Source organism: Oncorhynchus keta, unplaced genomic scaffold (genome assembly GCF_023373465.1).
Source record: "Oncorhynchus keta strain PuntledgeMale-10-30-2019 unplaced genomic scaffold, Oket_V2 Un_contig_4899_pilon_pilon, whole genome shotgun sequence".
In the NCBI taxonomy this organism is placed as follows: Eukaryota; Metazoa; Chordata; class Actinopteri; order Salmoniformes; family Salmonidae; genus Oncorhynchus; species Oncorhynchus keta.
In genome coordinates this window covers 49,353-70,000 of record NW_026288017.1, presented here as the reverse complement: position 1 = coordinate 70,000, position 20,648 = coordinate 49,353, and the positions used below count along the sequence as shown (strand labels likewise).

At 46.6% G+C, this 20,648-nt stretch overlaps 1 pseudogene; it reads right to left on the bottom strand.

Annotated features, from left to right (window-relative positions):
* The window catches only part of LOC127925003 (HBS1-like protein), a 79,683-nt pseudogene that overhangs the window by 13,791 nt on the left and 45,244 nt on the right, over positions 1 to 20,648 (bottom strand).

Genomic DNA, 20,648 nt, shown 5'->3' with positions numbered 1-20,648 from the left:
TCTCTGTAACCACGCCGACAGTATAATCTCTGTAACCACGCTGACAGTATAATCTCTGTAACCACGCCGACAGTATAGTCTCTGTAACCACGCCGACAGTATAGTCTCTGTAACCACGCCGACAGTATAGTCTCTGTAACCACGCCGACAGTGTAGTTTAGTGATTCAGTCCATGCAGAGTGTGTAGTCTCTGTAACCACGCCGACAGTATAGTCTCTGTAACCACGCCGACAGTATAGTCTCTGTAACCACGCCGACAGTGTAGTTTATGTGATTCAGTCCATGCAGAGTGTGTGAGAGGAATGTGGCGTTCCAGGAGACACGTGTGTTTATGTACCTATAACCACCAGGTTGAGTAGAGACTTGCCCCTTGTCTCTTCTCCAGCTCGGCCCTGACGTTCAGCTGTTGCTTGGCCTTCCCAGGGAGTACGTCCTGGGGTGGGGACGGAAGGGGCTCCTCTGCCCCCCCGAACCCTTTAGAGGTGTCTCCGGACGCTTGGAGGGGTTTCGGGGCTGGTTTTCATGGTCATCTCATCAGGGCTACCCCACGATGGACGGAGGGGCTGGGGACAACCCCGTTCTCCTCTGTACTGGATGGACCACAAGAAGAGACAAATCATTTATTTATTTAGTTCCTGTTCCTGTTAAGGAAACTCTTCCTGTATAACCCTGGTAAGACATGCTACAATCAAGTTAGTTAGTTTTCCCTAGGACAGTGAAGACGGGACAGGGGGAAAGGAGACAGGGAAGAGGAGAAACTGAGAGGAGACAGGGGAGAGGAGACAGGGGGAGAGGAGACAGGGGAGAGGAGAAAGGGAGAGGTTCAGGGGAGAGGAGACAGGGAAGAGGAGACAGGGGAGAGGAGACTGGGAGAGGAGACTTTGGAGAGGAGACAGGGAGAGGAGACAGGGGAGAGGAGACAGGGGAGAGGAGACAGGGGAGAGGAGACAGGGGAGAGGAGACAGGGGACAGTGGAGACTGTTCCTGTTCCGGCCCCAACTGGGGACTGGGGACAGTGGAGAGTAGACTGGGGAGAGGAGACAATGGAGGTGGAGACTGGGAGGTGGAGACAGGGGAGAGGAGACTGGGGAGAGGGAGACAGTGGAGACATTTAGAGGGGACAGTGGAGAGGAGACAGGGGAGAGGGGACTGTGGAGAGGAGACAGTGGAGAGGAGACAGGGGAGAGGAGACAGGGGAGGAGACAGTGGAGAGGAGACGGTTCCTGGAGGGGGACTGGACAGTGGAGAGGAGACAGTGGAGAGGAGACAGGGGAGAGGAGACAGGGGAGAGGAGACAGGGGAAGGAGACAGGGGAGAGGGAGACATTCCCCAGAGGAGACAGGGAGGTGGAGACAGGGGAGGTGGAGACAGGGGAGAGGGGACAGTGGAGAGGAGACAGTGGAGAGGAGACTGGGGAGAGGAGACTGGGGAGAGGAGACTGGGGAGAGGAGACAGGGGAGAGGAGACAGGGGAGAGGAGACAGGGGAGAGGAGACGGGAGAGGAGACGGGGAGAGGAGACAGGGGAGGTGGAGACAGTGGAGAGGAGACGGGGGGAGAGGGAGACTGGGGGAGTGGAGACAGGGGAGAGGAGACAGGGGAGAGGAGACAATGGAGGTGGAGACAATGGAGGTGGAGACAATGGAGGTGGAGACAGGGGAGAGGAGACAGGGGAGAGGAGACAGGGGGAGAGGAGACAGGGAAGAGGAGACAGGGAAGAGGAGATAGGGGAGAGGAGACAGGGGAGAGGAGACAGGGAAGAGGAGACCCCAGAGGAGACAGGGGAGAGGAGACAGGGGAAAGGAGACAGGGGAGAGGAGAGGGGACCGGGAAGAGGACAACAAGTGTCACAGAACTCCTGAATGTAACCAATACAAATGAATGGAAACACCCCCAAGGTAGTTTTGTGCCCCAGAAAATTATATATATATATATACAGTCAAACTTTTTAGAACACCTACTTATTCAACTGTTCCCTTCCCCAACTGTTCCTGTTTCCTTCACCAACTGTTCCTGTTCCCTTCCCCAACTGTTCCTGTTCCCAAACTGTTATTCCCCAAATGTTCCCTTCCCCAACTGTTCCTGTTCCTTCCCCCACTGTTCCCTGTTCCCTTCCCTTCCCCAACTGTCCCTGTTCCCTTCCCTTCCCCAACTGTTCCTGTTCCCTTCCCCAACTGTTCCTGTTCCCTTCCCCCCAACTGTTCCTGTTCCCTTCCCCAACTGTTCCTGTTCCCTTCCCCAACTGTTCCTTTCCCTGTTCCCCAACTGTTCCTGTTCCCTTGTTCCCCAACTGTTCCTGTTCCTTTCCCCAACTGTTCCTGTTCCCTTCCCCAACTGTTCCTGTTCCCTTCCCCAACTGTTCCTGTTCCTTCCCCAACTGTTCCTGTTCCCTTCCCCAACTGTTCCTGTTCCCTTCCCCAACTGTTCCTGTTCCCTTCCCCAACTGTTCCTGTTCCCTTCCCCAACTGTTCCTGTTCCCTTCCCCAACTGTTCCCGTTCCCCTTCCCCAACTGTTCCTGTTCCCTTCCCCAACTGTTCCTGTTCCCTTCCCCAACTGTTCCTGTTCCCTTCCCCAACTGTTCCTGTTCCCTTCCCCAACTGTTCCTGTTCCCTTCCCCAACTGTTCCTGTTCCCTTCCCCAACTGTTCCCTTCCCCAACTGTTCCTTCCCCAACTGTTCCCTTCCCCAACTGTTCCCTTCCCCAACTGTTCCCTTCCCCAACTGTTCCCTTCCCCAACTGTTCCTGTTCCCTTCCCCAACTGTTCCTGTTCCTTCCCCAACTGTTCCTGTTCCCTTCCCCAACTGTTCCTGTTCCCTTCCCCAACTGTTCCTGTTCCCTTCCCCAACTGTTCCCGTTCCCTTCCCCAACTGTTCCCGTTCCCTTCCCCAACTGTTCCTGTTCCCTTCCCCAACTGTTCCCGTTCCCTTCCCCAACTGTTCCCTTCCTTCCCCAACTGTTCCCTGTTCCCTTCCCCAACTGTTCCGTTCCCTGTTCCCTTCCCCAACTGTTCCTGTTCCCTTCCCCAACTGTTCCCGTTCCTTCCCCAACTGTTCCCGTTCCCTTCCCCCAACTGTTCCCGTTCCCTTCCCCAACTGTTCCCGTTCCTTCCCCAACTGTTCCTGTTCCCTTCCCCAACTGTTCCCGTTCCCTTCCCCAACTGTTCCTGTTCCTTCCCCAACTGTTCCCCCAACTGTTCCCTTCCCCAACTGTTCCTGTTCCTTCCCCAACTGTTCCTTCCCTTCCCCAACTGTTCCTGTTCCTTCCCCAACTGTTCCCCTTCCCCAACTGTTCCCTTCCCCAACTGTTCCCTTCCCCCAACTGTTCCCTTCCCCCAACTGTTCCCTTCCCCAACTGTCCCCTTCCCCAACTGTCCCCTTCCCCAACTGTTCCTGTTCCCTTCCCCAACTGTTCCTGTCCCCTTCCCCAACTGTTCCTGTTCCCTTCCCCAACTGTTCCTGTTCCCTTCCCCAACTGTTCCTGTTCCCTTCCCCAACTGTTCCTGTTCCCCAACTGTTCCCCTTCCCCAACTGTTCCCTTCCCCAACTGTTCCCTTCCCCAACTGTTCCCTTCCCCAACTGTTCCCTTCCCCAACTGTTCCTTCCCCAACTGTTCCCTTCCCCAACTGTTCCTGTTCCCTTCCCCAACTGTTCCTGTCCCCTTCCCCAACTGTTCCTGTCCCCTTCCCCAACTGTTCCTGTCCCCTTCCCCAACTGTTCCTGTTCCGTTCCCCAACTGTTCCTGTTCCTTCCCCAACTGTTCCTGTCCCCTTCCCCAACTGTTCCTGTTCCGTTCCTGTTCCCTTCCCCAACTGTTCCCTTCCCCAACTGTTCCTTCCCCAACTGTTCCCTTCCCCAACTGTTCCTGTTCCCTTCCCCAACTGTTCCCTTCCCCAACTGTTCCCTTCCCCAACTGTTCCTGTCCCCTTCCCCAACTGTTCCTGTTCCTTCCCCAACTGTTCCTGTTCCCTTCCCCAACTGTTCCTGTTCCCTTCCCCAACTGTTCCTGTTCCCTTCCCAACTGTTCCTGTTCCCTTCCCCAACTGTTCCCTTCCCCAACTGTTCCTGTTCCTTCCCCAACTGTTCCTGTCCCCCTTCCCCAACTGCCCCCTTCCCCAACTGTTCCTGTTCCCTTCCCCAACTGTTCCTGTTCCTTCCCCAACTGTTCCCCTTCCCCAACTGTTCCTGTTCCTTCCCCAACTGTTCCTGTTCCTTCCCCAACTGTTCCTGTTCCCTTCCCCAACTGTTCCTGTTCCCTTCCCCAACTGTTCCTGTTCCCTTCCCCAACTGTTCCTGTCCCCTTCCCCAACTGTTCCTCCTTCCCCAACTGTTCCTGTTCCTGTTCCCCCCTAACTGTTCCTGTTCCTTCCCCAACTGTTCCTGTTCCCTTCCCCAACTGTTCCTGTTCCTGTTCTTCCCCAACTGTTCCTGTCCCCTTCCCCAACTGTTCCTTCCCCAACTGTTCCTGTTCCCTTCCCCAACTGTTCCTGTTCCTTCCCCAACTGTTCCTGTTCCCTTCCCCAACTGTTCCTGTTCCTTCCCCAACTGTTCCTGTTCCCTTCCCCAACTGTTCCTGTTCCCTTCCCCAACTGTTCCTGTTCCCCAACTGTTCCCTTCCCCAACTGTTCCCTTCCCCAACTGTTCCCTTCCCCAACTGTTCCCTTCCCCAACTGTTCCTGTTCCCTTCACCAACTGTCCCCTTCCCCAACTGTTCCCTTCCCCAATGTTCCTGTTCCTTCCCCAACTGTTCCTGTCCCCTTCCCCAACTGTTCCTGTCCCCTTCCCCAACTGTTCCTGTCCCCTTCCCCAACTGTTCCTGTCCCCTTCCCCAACTGTTCCTGTTCCCTTCCCCAACTGTTTCTGTCCCCTTCCCCAACTGTTCTTGTTCCGTTCCCCTACTGTTCCCCCCAACTGTTCCCCAACTGTTCCCTTCCCCAACTGTTCCCTTCCCCAACTGTTCCTGTCCCCTTCCCCAACTGTTCCTTCCCCAAACTGTTCCCTTCCCCAACTGTTCCTGTTCCCTTCCCCAACTGTTCCCTTCCCAAATGTTCCTTTCCCCAAATGTTCCCTTCCCCAACTGTTCCTGTCCCCTTCCCCAACTGTTCCTGTTCCCAACTGTTCCTGTTCCCTTCCCCAACTGTTCCTGTCCCCTTCCCCAACTGTTCCCTTCCCCAACTGTTCCTGTTCCCTTCCCCAACTGTTCCCTTCCCCAACTGTTCCTGTCCCCTTCCCCAACTGTTCCTTCCCCAACTGTTCCCTTCCCCAACTGTTCCTGTTCCCTTCCCCAACTGTTCCTGTCCCCTTCCCCAACTGTTCCTGTTCCCTTCCCCAACTGTCCCCTTCACCAACTGTTCCTGTTCCCTTCCCCAACTGTTCCCCTTCCCCAACTGTTCCTGTTCCCTTCCCAACTGTTCCTGTCCCCTTCCCCAACTGCCCCCTTCCCCAACTGTTCCTGTTCCCTTCCCCAACTGTTCCTGTTCCTTCCCCAACTGTTCCCCCTTCCCCAACTGTTCCTGTTCCCTTCCCCAACTGTTCCTGTTCCCTTCCCCAACTGTTCCTGTCCCCTTCCCCAACTGTTCCTGTCCCCTTCCCCAACTGTTCCCTTCCCCAACTGTTCCTGTTCCCTTCCCCAACTGTTCCTGTTCCCTTCCCCAACTGTTCCTGTTCCCTTCCCCAACTGTTCCCTTCCCCAACTGTTCCTGTTCCCTTCCCCAACTGTTCCTGTCCCCTTCCCCAACTGTTCCCTTCCCCAACTGTTCCTGTTCCCTTCCCCAACTGTTCCTGTTCCTTCCCCAACTGTTCCTGTTCCCTTCCCCAACTGTTCCTGTTCCCTTCCCCAACTGTTCCTGTTCCCTTCCCCAACTGTTCCTGTTCCTTCCCCAACTGTTCCTGTTTCCTTCCCCAACTGTTCCTGTTCCCTTCCCCAACTGTTCACATCCCCAACTACTATAGTCTGTTATCTCTCCAGTCTGCCCCAGAAAAAGCTGATCCTTCATAGTGTGTGTGTGTGTGTGTGTGTGCGTGCGTGCGTGCGTGCGTGCGTGCGTGCGTGCGTGCGTGTGATACCTTCCCCAACGTCAAAGCCCATGGTCTGTTTCTTCCCTGAGACGGTCATGCGGGCCACTTTAGGCAGAACTTCTGAGTCCAGTTGACACTGCCCCGCCTCACGGTCCTTAGCTGGGGGAGAGAGAGACACACACTCAGTAATACACAAACACACACTCAGTAATACACATAAACACACTTCATGCAACTCCAAACACACAGGCAATAATATTCTCTCACGCACAGGAATACAACAAATCACAGTATGCACAGTTTCATTATGGAATGTTTATGCATTACTTCCCAAATGAATTTGAGTGAACTGGTAACTACATGTGCAGAACCATCAGCAAATATACAAGGTGTGTGTCAGATGGATTTGAATACCACACAGATACAGCTAGCTTCATCAACAGATAGAGCTAACTTCATCAACAGATACAGCTAACTTCATAAACACGATACAGCTAGCTTCATCAACAGATACAGCTAGCATCATGAACAGATACAGCTAACTTCATCAACAGATACAGCTAGCATCATGAACAGATACAGCTAGCATCATGAACAGATACAGCTAGCGTCATCAACAGATACAGCTAGCTTCATCAATAGATACAGCTAACTTCATAAACACGATACAGCTAGCTTCATGAACAGATACAGCTAGCTTCATCAACAGATACAGCTAGCTTCATCAACAGATACAGCTAGCTTCATCAACAGATACAGCTAACTTCATCAACAGATACAGCTAGCATCATCAACAGATACAGCTAGCATCATCCCAACAGATACAGTAGCTTCATCAACAGATACAGCTAGCTTCATCAACAGATACAGCTAACTTCATCAACAGATACAGCTAGCATCATGAACAGATACAGTTCCTTCATCAACAGATACTGTTCTTCATCAACAGATAGAGCTAGTTCATGAACAGATACAGCTAGCGTCATCAACAGATACAGCTAGCGTCCTGAACAGATACAGCTAGCGTCATCAACAGATACAGCTAGCGTCATCAACAGATACAGCTAGCGTCATCAACAGATACAGCTAGCGTCATCAACAGATACAGCTAGCGTCCTTCAACAGATACAGCTAGCTTCATCAATAGATACAGCTAACTTCATCAACAGATACAGCTAGCTTCATCCAAGAGATACAGCTAGCTTCATCAATAGATACAGCTAACTTCATAAACACGATACAGCTAGCTTCATCAACAGATACAGCTAGCGTCATCAACAGATACAGCTAGCGTCATCAACAGATACAGCTAGCTTCATAAACACGATACAGCTAGCTTCATCAACAGATACAGCTAGCTTCATCAACAGATACAGCTAGCTTCATCAACAGATACAGCTAGCTTCATCAACAGATACAGCTAGCATCATGAACAGATATAGCTAGCTTCATCAACAGATACAGCTAGCTTCATCAACAGATATAGCTAGCTTCATCAACAGATACAGCTAGCGTCATCAACAGATACAGCTAGCGTCATCAACAGATACAGCTAGCTTCATCAACAGATACAGCTAGCTTCATCAAGTGATACAGCTAGCTTCATCAATAGATACAGCTAACTTCATCAACAGATACAGCTAGCTTCATCAAGTGATACAGCTAGCTTCATCAATAGATACAGCTAACTTCATAAACACGATACAGCTAGCTTCATCAACAGATACAGCTAGCGTCATCAACAGATACAGCTAGCTTCATCAACAGATACAGCTAGCTTCATCAACAGATATAGCTAGCTTCATCAACAGATACAGCTAGCGTCATCAACAGATACAGCTAGCGTCATCAACAGATACAGCTAGCTTCATCAACAGATACAGCTAGCTTCATCAACAGATACAGCTAGCTTCATCAACAGATAGAGCTAGCATCATGAACAGATAGAGCTAGCATCATGAACAGATATAGCTAGCTTCATCAACAGATACAGCTAGCTTCATCAACAGATACAGCTAGCTTCATCAACAGATACAGCTAGCTTCATCAACAGATACAGCTAGCTTCATCAACAGATACAGCTAGCTTCATCAACAGATACAGCTAGCTTCATCAACAGATACAGCTAGCTTCATCAACAGATACAGCTAGCATCATCAACAGATACAGCTAGCTTCATCAACAGATAGAGCTAGCATCATGAACAGATATAGCTAGCTTCATCAACAGATACAGCTAGCTTCATCAACAGATATAGCTAGCTTCATCAACAGATACAGCTAGCTTCATCAACAGATACAGCTAGCTTCATCAACAGATACAGCTAGCTTCATCAACAGATACAGCTAGCTTCATCAACAGATAGAGCTAGCTTCATCAACAGATAGAGCTAGCATCATGAACAGATAGAGCTAGCATCATGAACAGATAGAGCTAGCATCATGAACAGATACAGCTAGCTTCATCAACAGATACAGCTAGCTTCATAAACAGATACAGCTATCTTCATAAACACGATACAGCTAGCTTCATCAACAGATACAGCTAGCGTCATCAACAGATACAGCTAGCGTCATCAACAGATACAGCTAGCTTCATCAACAGATAAGAGCTAGCATCATGAACAGATATAGCTAGCTTCATCAACAGATACAGCTAGCTTCATCAACAGATATAGCTAGCTTCATCAACAGATACAGCTAGCTTCATCAACAGATACAGCTAGCTTCATCAACAGATATAGCTAGCTTCATCAACAGATACAGCTAGCTTCATCAACAGATACAGCTAGCTTCATCAACAGATACAGCTAGCTTCATCAACAGATAGAGCTAGCATCATGAACAGATAGAGCTAAGCTTCATCAACAGATACAGCTAGCTTCATCAACAGATAGAGCTAGCATCATGAACAGATAGAGCTAGCATCATGAACAGACATAGCTAGCTTCATCAACAGATACAGCTAGCTTCATCAACAGATACAGCTAGCTTCATCAACAGATACAGCTAGCTTCATCAACAGATACAGCTAGCTTCATCAACAGATACAGCTAGCTTCATCAACAGATACAGCTAGCTTCATCAACAGATACAGCTAGCTTCATCAACAGATACAGCTAGCTTCATCAACAGATACAGCTAGCTTCATCAACAGATACAGCTAGCGTCATCAACAGATACAGCTAGCTTCATCAACAGATAAGAGCTAGCATCATGAACAGATATAGCTAGCTTCATCAACAGATACAGCTAGCTTCATCAACAGATATAGCTAGCTTCATCAACAGATACAGCTAGCTTCATCAACAGATACAGCTAGCTTCATCAACAGATACAGCTAGCTTCATCAACAGATACAGCTAGCTTCATCAACAGATAGAGCTAGCATCATGAACAGATAGAGCTAGCATCATGAACAGATAGAGCTAGCATCATGAACAGATACAGCTAGCTTCATCAACAGATACAGCTAGCTTCATAAACAGATACAGCTATCTTCATAAACACGATACAGCTAGCTTCATCAACAGATACAGCTAGCATCATCAACAGATACAGCTAGCGTCAGATACAGCTAGCTTCATCAACAGATAAGAGCTAGCATCATGAACAGATATAGCTAGCTTCATCAACAGATACAGCTAGCTTCATCAACAGATACAGCTATCTTCATCAACAGATACAGCTAGCTTCATCAACAGATACAGCTAGCTTCATCAACAGATACAGCTAGCTTCATCAACAGATACAGCTAGCTTCATCAACAGATAGAGCTAGCATCATGAACAGATAGAGCTAGCATCATGAACAGATACAGCTAGCTTCATCAACAGATACAGCTAGCTTCATAAACAGATACAGCTATCTTCATAAACACGATACAGCTAGCTTCATAAACAGATAGAGCTAGATTCAAATCCATGATTATAGAAAACTTTAGCAAGCATTTCTCAACGGCTGGCCATGCCTTCCTCCTGGCTACTCCAACCTCGGCAAACACCTCCTTTGGCCGCTAAAGCCAACACCTCCTTTGGCCGCCTTTCGTTCCAGTTCTCTGCTGCCTGCAACTGGAACGAGTTGCAAAAATCGCTGAAGTTGGAGACTTTTATCTCCCTCACCAAATTCAAACATCTGCTATCTGAGCAGCTAACCGATCGCTGCAGCTGTACATAGTCTATCGGTAAATAGCCCACCCAATTTTACCTACCTCATCGAAATACTGTTAATATTTATTTACTTTTCTGCTCTTTTGCACACCAACATCTCTACCTGTACATGACCATCTGATCATTTATCACTCCAGTGTTAATCTGCAAAATTGTAGATGATTCACCTACCTCCTCAGGCCTTTTGCACACATTGTATATAGACCCTTTTTTTCTAGTGTTATTGAGTCTTGTTTTACTCCATGTGTAACCTCTGTGTTGTCTGTTCACACTGCTAGATTTATCTTGGCCAGGTCACAGTTGTAAATGAGAACTTGTTCTCAACTAGATGGTTAAATAAAGGTGAAATAAAATAAATAAATAAATAGCTTCTGGGATCAGCTAGCATCAGCAGGTGAGTCTGCTGCAGGGCCTGGGTCTAGCTAGATGAGTCTGCTACAGGGCCTGGGTCTAGCTAGATGAGTCTGCTACAGGGCCTGGGTCTAGCTAGATGAGTCTGCTACAGGGCCTGGGTCCTGGAGTCTGCTGCAGGGCCTAGATGAGTCTGCTACAGGGCCTGGGTCTAGCTAGATGAGTCTGCTACAGGGCCTGGGTCTAGCTAGATGAGTCTGCTACAGGGCCTGGGTCTAGCTAGATGAGTCTGCTACAGGGCCTGGGTCTAGCTAGATGAGTCTGCTACAGGGCCTGGGTCTAGCTAGATGAGTCTGCTACAGGGCCTGGGTCTAGCTAGATGAGTCTGCTACAGGGCCTGGGTCTAGCTAGATGAGTCTGCTACAGGGCCTGGGTCTAGCTAGATGAGTCTGCTACAGGGCCTGGGTCTAGCTAGATGAGTCTGCTACAGGGCCTGGGTCTAGCTAGATGAGTCTGCTACAGGGCCTGGGTCTAGCTAGATGAGTCTGCTACAGGGCCTGGGTCTAGCTAGATGAGTCTGCTACAGGACCTGGGTCTAGCTAGATGAGTCTGCTACAGGGCCTGGGTCTAGCTAGATGAGTCTGCTACAGGGCCTGGGTCTAGCTAGATGAGTCTGCTACAGGACCTGGGTCTAGCTAGATGAGTCTGCTACAGGGCCTGGGTCTAGCTAGATGAGTCTGCTACAGGGCCTGGGTCTAGCTAGATGAGTCTGCTACAGGGCCTGGGTCTAGCTAGATGAGTCTGCTACAGGACCTGGGTCTAGCTAGATGAGTCTGCTACAGGGCCTGGGTCTAGCTAGATGAGTCTGCTACAGGGCCTGGGTCTAGCTAGATGAGTCTGCTACAGGGCCTGGGTCTAGCTAGATGAGTCTGCTACAGGGCCTGGGTCTAGCTAGATGAGTCTGCTACAGGACCTGGGTCTAGCTAGATGAGTCTGCTACAGGGCCTGGGTCTAGCTAGATGAGTCTGCTACAGGGCCTGGGTCTAGCTAGATGAGTCTGCTACAGGACCTGGGTCTAGCTAGATGAGTCTGCTACAGGACCTGGGTCTAGCTAGATTAGTCTGCTACAGGACCTGGCCTGGGTCTAGCTAGATGAGTCTGCTACAGGACCTGGGTCTAGCTAGATGAGTCTGCTACAGGGCCTGGGTCTAGCTAGATGAGTCTGCTACAGGACCTGGGTCTAGCTAGATGAGTCTGCTACAGGACCTGGGTCTAGCTAGATGAGTCTGCTGCAGGGCCTGGGTCTAGCTAGATGAGTCTGCTACCTGGACCTGGGTCTAGCTAGATGAGTCTGCTACAGGACCTGGGTCTAGCTAGATGAGTCTGCTACAGGACCTGGGTCTAGCTAGATGAGTCTGCTACAGGGCCTGGGTCTAGCGAGATGAGTCAGGGATGTGCTGGTATGACTGGTGTTTGACGGGGAGCAGGGAGCTGGGTCGGTAAAGGGTTAATTTCAGAACTGGCAGTTACTATGGAAATAGAGCAGTGATACATTTCATGATTCTTGGGGCGCCAACTAAACAAACGCAATACCCGGTCATGAACAATGTACACACACACACACAACATGGTCTCACACACACACACACACACACACTGGGTCACACACACACACAGACACTGTCACACACACACACACACACACACACACACACACTGTCTCACACACACACACACACACACACACACACACACAGTCTCACACACACACAGACACTGTCTCTCACACACAGACAGTTACACTGTCTCACACACACAGACACTGTCTCTCACACACACACACTGTCTCACACACACACACACTGTCTTGGGCACACAGACACTGTCACACACACACACAGACACTGTCACACACACACACACACACACACACACACACACACACACACACATGGTCTCACACACACACACACACACACACACACACACACACACACACACACACACTGTCTCACACACACACACACAGTCACAGACACTGTCTCACACACACACTGTCTCACACACACACAGACACTGTCTCACACACACTCACACACACACACACACACACACACACACACACACACACACACACAGATATTCTGTCACACACACACTGCTGTCCCACACCACAGTCTCTCACACACACAGACACTGTCCACAGACTGCTGTCACACACACAGACACTGTCTCACCTCACACACACAGACACTGTCTCTCACAGACTGCTGTCACACCTAGACACTGTCTCTCACACACACAGACACTGTCACACACAGTCACACAGACACTGTCACACACCTACACAGACACTGTCACACACACCACAGACACTGTCACACCTAGTCACACACTGCTGTCAGACACACACACACACAGACACTGTCCCACACACACAGACACTGTCACACCTAGTCCACAGACACACACACACCACAGACACACACACACACACACACTGCACACACACACACAGACACACCCACACACAGACTGCTGTCCCACCTATTCCACAGAGATGGTATGATCCAGATATTTGTCCCACCTAGTCCACAGACTGCTGTCCCACCTAGTCCACAGACTGCTGTCCCACCTAGTCCACAGACTGCTGTCCCACCTAGTCCACAGACTGCTGTCCCACCTAGTCCACAGACTGCTGTCCCACCTAGTCCACAGACTGCTGTCCCACCTAGTCCACAGACTGCTGTCCCACCTAGTCCACAGACTGCTGTCCCACCTAGTCCACAGACTGCTGTCCCACCTAGTCCACAGACTGCTGTCACACCTAGTCCACAGACTGCTGTCACACCTAGTCCACAGACTGCTGTCACACCTAGTCCACAGACTGCTGTCCCACCTAGTCCACAGACTGCTGTCCCACCTAGTCCACAGACTGCTGTCCCACCTAGTCCACAGACTGCTGTCCCACCTAGTCCACAGACTGCTGTCACACCTGGTCCAGACTGCTGTCAGCCAGACTGCTGTCCCACCTAGTCCACAGACTGCTGTCCCACCTGGTCCACAGACTGCTGTCACACCTGGTCCACAGACTGCTGTCACACCTAGTCCACAGACTGCTGTCCCACCTGACTCCACAGACTGCTGTCACACCTGGTCCACAGACTGCTGTCACACCTAGTCCACAGACTGCTGTCCCACCTAGTCCACAGACTGCTGTCCACCTAGTCCACAGACTGCTGTCCCACCTAGTCCACAGACTGCTGTCCCACCTAGTCCACAGACTGCTGTCAGGGTAAGAGCCCTGTCCCACCTAGTCCACAGACTGCTGTCACCACCTCAGTCCACAGACTGCTGTCCACCTAGTCCACAGACTGCTGTCCCACCTAGTCCACAGACTGCTGTCCCACCAGTCTGTCCACAGACTGCTGTCCCACCTAGTCCACAGACTGCTGTCCCACCTAGTATAAATGTCCACTACAGACTGCTGTCCCACCTATTCCACAGACTGCTGTCACACTCGTCCACAGACTGCTGTCCCACATCCTAGTCCACAGACTGCTGTCACACCTCGTCCACAGACTGCTGTCACACCTCGTCCACAGACTGCTGTCACACCTAGTCCACAGACTGCTAAATGTCACACCTATCGTCCACAGACTGCTGTCACACCTGTCCACAGACTGCTGTCCCACCTAGTCCACAGACTGCTGTCCCACCAGGACTGATAGTCCACAGAGCCTGTCCCACCTAGTCCACAGACTGCTGTCCTGACACCTAGTCCACAGACTGCTGTCACACCTATAAATGTCTACAGAGACAGACTGCCTGTCACACCTAGTATAAATGTCCTGGTCTACTACAGACTGATGTCAGTAGTATAAATGTCCACCTAGTCCACAGACTGCTGTCACAGAGACAGTATCTAGTCCACAGACTGCTGTCACACCTGACTACACAGACTGCTGTCACCTGCTATCAGTAGTACCTGACTCTTGGTGAGACTGTCCGTACTACAGAGACAGTATCAGTAGACTCCGTAAGGAGAGGTGAGACTCCGTACAGGGTGTGACTGTAAGTAGTATAAATGTCCTCAGACCTATCAGTAGTATAAATGTCCTGACTACTAGCATCTACTACAGAGACAGTATCAGTAGTATAAATGTGAAAGAGGGTATAAATGTCCTGACTAAAAGACAGGAGGGGCCTGACTACAGCAGACTCCGTAGTATTGAATGATTGGTTACGGTACTACAGGTGAGGTAGTATAAATGTCCTGACCTACAGACTACTACAGAGACTATCAGTAGTATAAATGTCCTGACTACTACAGTATAAATGTCTGACTACTACAGAGACAGTATCAGAGTATAAATGTCCAACTACTACAGAGACAGTATCAGTAGTATAAATGTCCCTGACTACTACAGAGACAGTATCAGTATCAGTAGTATAAATGTCTGACTACTACAGAGACAGTATCAGTAGTATAAATGTCCTGACTACTGCAGACAGTATCAGTATCAGTAGTATAAATGTCCTGACTACTACAGAGACAGTATCAGTAGTATAAATGTCCTACTGACTATCAGTATCAGTAGTATAAATGTCCTGACTACTACAGAGACAGTATCAGTAGTGTGACTACTACAGAGACAGTATCAGTAGTATAAATGTCCTGACTACTGCAGAGACAGACAGTATAGTATAAATGTCTGACTGTCCGTACTACAGAGACAGTATCAGTATCAGTAGTATAAATGTCCCTGACTACTGCAGAGGGCAAACGGAGTATCAGAAGTATAAATGTCCTGACTATGCACAGTATCAGTAGTATAAATGTCCGACTACTGCAGACAGTATCAGAGTATAAATGTCCTACTACTACAGGACAGTATCAGTAGTATAAATGTCCTGACTACTGCGCAGTATCAGTGTATAAATGTCCTGACTACTGAGACAGTAGGTATAAATGGGCAGTATCAGAAGTATAAATGTCCTGACTACTGCAAGACAGTACAAATAAATCACTACTAGTATAAATGTCCTGACTACTACAGAGACAAGTCAGTAGTATAAATGTCCTGACTACTACAGAGACAGTATCAGTAGTATAAATGTCCTGACTACTACAGAGACAGTATCAGAAGTATAAATGTCCTGACTACTACAGAGACAGTATCAGTAGTATAAATGTCCTGACTACTACAGAGACAGTATCAGTAGTATAAATGTCCTGACTACTACAGAGACAGTATCAGTAGTATAAATGTCCTGACTACTGCAGAGACAGTATCAGTAGTATAAATGTCCTGACTACTACAGAGACAGTATCAGTAGTATAAATGTCCTGACTACTACAGAGACAGTATCAGTAGTATAAATGTCCTGACTACTACAGAGACAGTATCAGTAGTATAAAATGTCCTGACTACTACAGAGACAGTATCAGTAGTATAAATGTCCTGACTACTACAGAGACAGTATCAGTAAGTATAAATGTCCTGACTACTACAGAGACAGTATCAGTAGTATAAATGTCCTGACTACTACAGAGACAGTATCAGTAGTATAAATGTCCTGACTACTACAGAGACAGTATCAGTAGTATAAATGTCCTGACTACTACAGAGACAGTATCAGTATAAATGTATACTGCAATGTCCTGACTACTACAGAGACAGTATCAGTAGTATAAATGTCCTGACTACTACAGAGACAGTATCAGTAGTATAAATGTCCTGACTACTACAGAGACAGTATCAGTAGTATAAATGTCCTGACTACTACAGAGACAGTATCAGTATAAATGTCCTGACTACTGCAGAGACAGTATCAGTAATATAAATGTCCTGACTACTACAGAGACAGTATCAGTAGTATAAATGTCCTGACTACTACAGAGACAGTATCAGTAGTATAAATGTCCTGACTACTGCAGAGACAGTATCAGTATCAGTAGTATAAATGTCCTGACTACTACAGAGACAGTATCAGAAGTATAAATGTCCTGACTACTACAGAGTATCAGTAGTATAAATGTCAGTAGTATATAATGTCCTGACTACTACAGAGACAGTATCAGTAGTATAAATGTCCTGACTACTACAGAGACAGTATCAGTAGTATAAATGTCCTGACTACTACAGAGACAGTATCAGTAGTATAAATGTCCTGACTACTACAGAGACAGTATCAGTAGTATAAATGTCCTGACTACTACAGAGACAGTATCAGTAGTATAAATGTATAAATGTCCCTGACTACTACAGAGACAGTATCAGAGACAGTAGTATAAATGTCCTGACTACTACAGAGACAGTATCAGTAGTATAAATGTCCTGACTACTACAGAGACAGTATCAGTAGTATAAATGTCCTGACTACTACAGAGACAGTATCAGTAGTATAAATGTCCTGACTACTACAGAGACAGTATCAGTAGTATAAATGTCCTGACTACTACAGAGACAGTATCAGTAGTATAAATGTCCTGACTACTACAGAGACAGTATCAGTAGTATAAATGTCCTGACTACTACAGAGACAGTATCAGTAGTATAAAATGTCCTGACTACTGCAGAGACAGTATCAGATCAGTATAAATGTCCTGACTACTACAGAGACAGTATCAGTAGTATAAAATGTCCTGACTACTACAGAGACAGTATCAGTAGTATAAATGTCCTGACTACTACAGAGACAGTATCAGAAGTATAAATGTCCTGACTACTACAGAGACAGTATCAGTAGTAGTAAATGTCCTGACTACTACAGAGACATCAGTAGTATAAATGTCCTGACTACTAGAGACAGTATCAGTATAAATGTCCTGACTACTACAGAGACAGTATCAGTAGTATAAATGTCCTGACTACTACAGAGACAGTATCAGTAGTATAAATGTCCTGACTACTACAGAGACAGTATCAGTAGTATAAATGTCCTGACTACTACAGAGACAGTATCAGTATCAGAAGTATAAATGTCCTGACTACTACAGAGACAGTATCAGTAGTATAAATGTCCTGACTACTACAGAGACAGTATCAGTAGTATAAATGTCCTGACTACTACAGAGACAGTATCAGTAGTATAAATGTCCTGACTACTACAGAGACAGTATCAGTAGTATAAATGTCCTGACTACTACAGAGACAGTATCAGAAGTATAAATGTCCTGACTACTACAGAGACAGTATCAGTAGTATAAATGTCCTGACTACTACAGAGACAGTATCAGAAGTATAAATGTCCTGACTACTACAGAGACAGTATCAGTAGTATAAATGTCCTGACTACTACAGAGACAGTATCAGTAGTATAAATGTCCTGACTACTGCAGAGACAGTATCAGATGTATAAATGTCCTGACTACTACAGAGACAGTATCAGAAGTATAAATGTCCTGACTACTACAGAGACAGTATCAGTAGTATAAATGTCCTGACTACTACAGAGACAGTATCAGTAGTATAAATGTCCTGACTACTACAGAGACAGTATCAGAAGTATATAAATGTCCTGACTACTACAGAGACAGTATAAATGTCAGTAGTATAAATGTCCTGACTACTACAGAGACAGTATCAGTAGTATAAATGTCCTGACTACTACAGAGACAGTATCAGTAGTATAAATGTCCTGACTACTACAGAGACAGTATCAGTAGTATAAATGTCCTGACTACTACAGAGACAGTATCAGAAGTATAAATGTCCTGACTACTACAGAAGACAGTATCAGTAGTATAAATGTCCTGACTACTGCAGAGACAGTATCAGTAGTATAAATGTCCTGACTACTACAGAGACAGTATCAGTAGTATAAATGTCCTGACTACTACAGAGACAGTATCAGTAGTATAAATGTCCTGACTACTACAGAGACAGTATCAGTAGTATAAATGTCCTGACTACTACAGAGACAGTATCAGAAGTAGTATAAATGTCCTGACTACTACAGAGACAGTATCAGTAGTATAAATGTCCTGACTACTACAGAGACAGTATCAGTAGTATAAATGTCCTGACTACTACAGAGACAGTATCAGTAGTATAAATGTCCTGACTACTACAGAGACAGTATCAGTAGTATAAATGTCCTGACTACTACAGAGACAGTATCAGAAGTATAAATGTCCTGACTACTACAGAGACAGTATCAGTAGTATAAATGTCCTGACTACTGCAGAGACAGTATCAGTATCAGTAGTATAAATGTCCTGACTACTACAGAGACAGTATCAGAAGTATAAATGTCCTGACTACTACAGAGACAGTATCAGTAGTATAAATGTCCTGACTACTACAGAGTACAGTATAAATGTCACTACTAGACAGTATCAGTATAAATGTCCTGACTACTACAGAGACAGTATCAGTAGTATAAATGTCCTGACTACTACAGAGACAGTATCAGTAGTATAAATGTCCTGACTACTACAGAGACAGTATCAGTAGTATAAATGTCCTGACTACTACAGAGACAGTATCAGAAGTATAAATGTCCTGACTACTACAGAGACAGTATCAGTAGTATAAATGTCCTGACTACTACAGAGACAGTATCAGTATCAGTAGTATAAATGTCCTGACTACTACAGAGACAGTATCAGTAGTATAAATGTCCTGACTACTACAGAGACAGTATCAGTAGTATAAATGTCCTGACTACTACAGAGACAGTATCAGTAGTATAAATGTCCTGACTACTACAGAGACAGTATCAGTAGTATAAATGTCCTGACTACTACAGAGACAGTATCAGTAGTATAAATGTCCTGACTACTACAGAGACAGTATCAGTAGTATAAATGTCCTGACTACTACAGAGACAGTATCAGTAGTATAAATGTCCTGACTACTACAGAGACAGTATCAGAAGTATAAATGTCCTGACTACTACAGAGACAGTATCAGTAGTATAAATGTCCTGACTACTACAGAGACAGTATCAGTAGTATAAATGTCCTGACTACTACAGAGACAGTATCAGTAGTATAAATGTCCTGACTACTACAGAGACAGTATCAGAAGTATAAATGTCCTGACTACTACAGAGACAGTATCAGTAGTATAAATGTCCTGACTACTACAGAGACAGTATCAGTAGTATAAATGTCCTGACTACTACAGAGACAGTATCAGTAGTATAAATGTCAGAGACAGTATCAGTAGTATAAATGTCCTGACTACTACAGAGACAGTATCAGTAGTATAAATGTCCTGACTACTACAGAGACAGTATCAGTAGTATAAATGTCCTGACTACTACAGAGACAGTATCAGTAGTATAAATGTCCTGACTACTACAGAGACAGTATCAGTAGTATAAATGTCCTGACTACTGACAGAGACAGTATCAGTAGTATCAGTAAAAATGTCCTGACTACTACAGAGACAGTATCAGAGTATAAATGTCCTGACTACTACAGAGACAGTATCAGTAGTATAAATGTCCTGACTACTACAGAGACAGTATCAGTAGTATAAATGTCCTGACTACTACAGAGACAGTATCAGAAGTATAAATGTCCAGTACTGTATCAGTAATAAATGTCCTGACTACTACAGAGACAGTATCAGTATCAGTAGTATAAATGTCCTGACTACTACAGAGACAGTATCAGTAGTATAAATGTCCTGACTACTACAGAGACAGTATCAGTATCAGAAGTATAAATGTCCTGACTACTACAGAGACAGTATCAGTAGTATAAATGTCCTGACTACTACAGAGACAGTATCAGTATCAGTAGTATAAATGTCCTGACTACTAGACAGTATCAGAAGTATAAATGTCCTGACTACTAGACAGTATCAGAAGTATAAATGTCCTGACTACTACAGAGACAGTATCAGTATCAGAAGTATAAATGTCCTGACTACTACAGAGACAGTATCAGTAGTATAAATGTCCTGACTACTACAGAGACAGTATCAGTAGTATAAATGTCCTGACTACTACAGAGACAGTATCAGTAGTATAAATGTCCTGACTACTACAGAGACAGTATCAGAAGTATAAATGTCCTGACTACTACAGAGACAGTATCAGAAGTATAAATGTCCTGACTACTACAGAGACAGTATCAGTAGTATAAATGTCCTGACT